This window comes from Crotalus tigris, unplaced genomic scaffold (assembly GCF_016545835.1).
Source record: "Crotalus tigris isolate CLP2741 ecotype Arizona unplaced genomic scaffold, ASM1654583v1 scf7180000020347.5012614909:4044961, whole genome shotgun sequence".
Lineage (NCBI taxonomy): Eukaryota > Metazoa > Chordata > Lepidosauria > Squamata > Viperidae > Crotalus > Crotalus tigris.
Window position 1 is genome coordinate 4,026,758 of NW_024097978.1, and position 4,528 is coordinate 4,031,285.

Sequence of the window (4,528 nt, forward strand, 5' to 3'; positions counted from 1 at the left end):
GAAACAATTGACAATATTACCTGTCTCAGCCCGAGGGGTGACTAAAATAGAACAAACCGCAGGGACTAAAGACCTTCCTCAGCTCAGGACGGATTTTTAGGCCCTGTGTTGGGAAAGGAGGAGGCCATTTCTGTTGTCCAGAAATTCAGTGAGTGGTGATTGGATCTTGGATTCATCAATCAAAGGACAGTAACACTGAGTTCCTCCACTTAGTTTATATTCATGTTTATGTTTATACATTTACAATCTTTCTTGCCACAGCTTTTAAGTGAATCAAGTTGTTAAGTTAGTAACAGGGTTGTTAAGTGAATCTGGCTTCTGTAAGGATTTTGATTTTCAAACTGTTGCAAAAGGCGATCGCATGACCTTCGGACATAGCAACAGTCATAAGTATGAACAAATGACAAAATTAGTGGACCAGAGGAATGCTGTGGATATAATTTACTATTACTATTATCAAATTGGAAAACATTTGAATTTTGATCACATGATCCTGGGACTACTAATAAGGTCGTAAGTGTGAAAAACCGTCATAAATCACTTTTTTCAGGGCTGTAACTTTCAACGGTCACTAAATGATCTGTTGTAAATTGAAGACTACCTGCAATATGTGTACTTGATCCTGCTTCCAATAGTTTTCCTCTACCTTCCATTGAAATTTCTCTAATCACTTCACAACTCTGAAGTCTATGCTTCAGAAAGACAGTCATGACGTTAACTACGTTTGTTCCTGTTTGGGGCATCATATCAAAGTTAGATATATTTATAAACTCAAAGAGGATACAAGGACAGCATTTAAAATATGAAAATAAATTGGAATCCTCCCATTGGAGGAAGAAAAAAAAACTGTGTGAAACAATAGATGTTTCGGAAGTAAACCTGCAAACATGAAAAAAAATAAAACTTTGTTCTGTTTCCGTGAAGCATGTGGTTTAATATTTCACTATAACTGAAGTACAAGTTGTGAAGCTGGGTACTTTGAACCTGGGCTTTATTTTTTGTTTTTGTTTCTAGTTTATAATATTTGGAAATTGAAAAAAAAATATATTTGCTACTAGCAAGCTCATTCCTGAAGAAAGAAGAAACGTCGCCATTTATTAGGGCAGCGAATGCTTCAAAATTTATTTAGAAGAGATTTAAGAACAGAGTCTCTCTCCTGGTCATTAAAAATCTCTAACTTTTTTCTCTTCGAGCCTGAAGTCACATTACCAGTAATGGTTGTCCTCAACGTAAGACTGAAATTGAGCCCTGAATTACAGTGGTAAGTTGCTGCAGTCACAAGTCAAGGCATCATGTGACTGGACCCAAATTTTCAACATTTTTAGAGTAGTTGTTAAGCAAATGCTGTAGTCGTTAAGCGAATGCTGAAGTCATTAAGTGTTCGCTGGGGCGCTGCAAACAGTTCTAAAGGTAATCAGTTGCCAAGAATCCAAAATGGGATCATGTGATCATGGAGGTGGGGATATGCGGACACCATAATGATTAAAATAAGTCATAAGTAGTTCTGGGTCAGTTCTTCATAATTTCAAATGGTCATTAGGCAAGCAGTCATAAATCGAGGACTACCTATAACGATTAAATAAGAGTATTTTATTAGGGAAAACCCTCAGAGCTGTTAGATCTGTAAGGGGAGAGGAGGGGCTGCCCTGGGCCTTCCTGAGCCAGGGCATGGGAGGAGGTGATGCACGTCTGGCCAGCCTTATTGGAGCCATGTCCCAGTCAAGCGGGGCATCCACTGGCACACGTCCAGCTTGGGAGGAGCTGAAAGGGGAGCGCGAGCCCTGCACATGATCAGAGCCTCCGCAGCCCCGAGGGGAGAGTGCACTATGTCCCCTCCCCTCCCTGGAGACCCTGTGTGAGGAGCCCTTCCTTGAGCAGGGGGTTGGTCTAAAAGCCACACCCTAGGATTGTATGATTCCTTCTGTGCTTTGTGCCACACTGATGGTGCTTCTCTGTTGTTCCTGTTCCCACATGAAAGGAAGAGGCCAAAGGCCACCAAAGGAGTCAGCCACCGGGCCGCCCAGACACTGCTAAACCCAGGTGAGCTGCCCTCCGTGGGTAGGTTTAGAATGTGGCCCTTGTTTACCTAGTTGCCGAGGCAACGAGGTTGTCAGTTTCCCTGAAAAGCCACCAACCAGGGCCCAACTGCCCATTCTCCCTTCGTGCAGTGAAAGGACAAACAGCTGCTTGGGGTCATGGCTGTACGGAGGTTTTTTAGAGTAAGTGTGGCCGTCTCAGCTGCCAAGAAACTGGCAGTAGTAGGGGAGAAAGTCATGCTTCGCAACTCTTCCGACTGGCTCATCTCTATTTCTCTTTTCTTCACAGAACATCTGGAAAAGATGTTCGGCGCTCTTCTGCTGCAGGAAGAGCGACGTAGAGGACCTTCCTGTGCCTCCTGACAGGTACCACCCCCTTCTCCTCAAACCCTGGGCATGGTGGGGCACCACTGATGGACTGCAGGGTCTCTAACAGCCTCTCCCCAAGATGGCTTTCTCTCGGCAAGCGGCTTGCAGAGGCCAAAAGATGGGAAGGCGGACTGGCTGGCTGGTCTTAGAAAGGAGAGGCAGAGCTAGATGGATATTTTTTGACATGTCATCTTTTTCTTTCGGTCAGAACTGACGAGGCACATGAACAGGCGGACCAGACGGGAGAATGGTGGACACAGATTCGTGTGTCCGATGGACGCAGGCCTTCCTCCCAAGGGGTAAGGATGCTTCTGCGACATGGCCAGTCAGGGCTCATCCCTCATAACCGGATGGGGAAAGGGAGGAATTCTCACTTGGGGGAACCTGGCCAGCCTAGCAAAAGCAAGAGGAGCCTTTTGGATTCATGGAAAGTTCTTGATGGCTTCCTATCAGCCAAATCTTCCATGATCTGCTTTGTCTTTCCCTGTTGAATGCAGTCTTTCCCTCCTGGGGAAGATAAACGTTCCACAACATGCAGGGGACTTTTAATTTATACTTTCAATTGTTACTTGCAGGGTTTGATGGGTGTTCGTGCCACCGCCCGGAGCCCCAGGAAGGAAGAGGTGATGCCAGTTCTCATTTCAGTGAGGTAGGTGTTCGCAGATTAAGTATTCTGAACCCCCCTAAAAGGCAGCCGCAGTAAAGCCCTAAAGAGACGGGCTAGAAGAAACCTTTGCAGAGGCAGGGGGGGCATCGCATGGCTAGTTTTGATCTTTGGCCCTTCATTCTCTCCCTAGAAATGAGAAGATAGCGAAGTGGAGGCCGCGGCTCTCAACCATCTGGGAGACCTGCATTGAGTCGGTAAGCCCAGACCAGCTCCTCACCATGGCAATGGCAGAAGCCCTTTCGCTGTGGATTTGTTGATATGCCAACATTTGTAATATTTGCATTGTTATTTCAGGATCCTTCGGAAGAAGACCGACCAAGAGAGGTGCAGGAGGAAAGCAGTGCCTGCCTATCAAGGTAGGTAACACCTCAGAGGGTGAAGCTTTTGCAGAGAGGAGGCATCTCTGACCTCTGCCTCTGCTTCTGCTAAAGGAAGAATCAAAGGCCACTCTCCTTGGCAGGCCAGCTGGAAGGGTTCTTAGAGCCTCCACGTCACCACTTTTTTAAAAAGGGCCCATGGCTGTTTTTGATGTTTGGCTCCTTCGTTTCTCTCCCCAGAGAGGAAAAGGAAGAGCACTGGAGGCCGCGACTCCCCCCCAGATCAGAGACCTGCAGAAAATCGGTAAGGCGCGAACAACTTCTACCCCACTACACGAAGAACCATTGTCTCTGTGGAGATGCCAACAGACAGAATCTTTGCCTTTTTATTTCAGGACGAAGAAGACCAGCCGGCGGAGGAGCAGCTCTCTCCTACTGGGGAGAAGACGCATACTTCGGAGGTAAGAAAGTCTTGGCAATGGGGCCGATGGAGGCTCTCTTGCTGTTGGCGCACAGGGCCTGAATGCACCCTATCCTTTAGCAATCTTATTGGGATGCAGAAAGCTTAGGATTTATCCTCGATACTGTCATTTGCAGGATTCGATGGAAGTCCTGGTGGGCTCCCGGAACAACAGCCTGGAGGATTTTGACTCCATTTCTGCCCTCTTGGATGAGGAGTCTGAGGGAAGCTGGGAGCAGGCTGCAGAGGCTTCGGAGGCCAGCCTTTCGTCCAGTCCGTGGGTAAAACAGACAAAGTGTTTTCTCTTGGGGAGGGATAGAGTCCCTCTATTCAGTTCTCCTAATCTGAGTGAACTGTGCTGGAGAGCTCTGGGCAGTGGATAAAGGTGACACCTGGCCCTTGGGACAAGGTACTTAGGCTAACTAGAAGCACCCAAGCTGTGTTGCGATTGATTTACTGCAAACCAGAAGGGAAGGGCCAATTCAGTGGACTGGGGTCCTAAATAGATATGGCCCATCCTGTTTATCCCTTTCATTTTTCTGCATCATCCTCTCCAGCAACCAGCTGTTTCCAGGCAGGGCTTTAACGGGCAGAGTGGGTGGGAGTGGGGATTGCACCAGAAGCATTGTTTCTGATGGGAATCCCAAATCAATCGGGCCCCTTTTAGAAATTCTGAGTC

The 4,528-nt window shown here is 47.1% G+C and overlaps 2 long non-coding RNA genes across 2 annotated transcripts; both read left to right on the top strand.

Annotated features, from left to right (window-relative positions):
- Positions 1–1,028: 1,028 nt before the first annotated feature.
- On the top strand, positions 1,029–2,638 carry LOC120318685. The gene is made up of 4 exons (XR_005559561.1): positions 1,029–1,261; positions 1,979–2,040; positions 2,326–2,402; positions 2,614–2,638. It is a non-coding gene; the product is annotated as an uncharacterized LOC120318685 (long non-coding RNA).
- An 8-nt stretch (positions 2,639–2,646) lies between these two features.
- Positions 2,647–3,265, top strand: LOC120318686. Its single transcript, XR_005559562.1, has 3 exons — positions 2,647–2,704; positions 2,981–3,054; positions 3,203–3,265. It is a non-coding gene; the product is annotated as an uncharacterized LOC120318686 (long non-coding RNA).
- Positions 3,266–4,528: the final 1,263 nt, after the last annotated feature.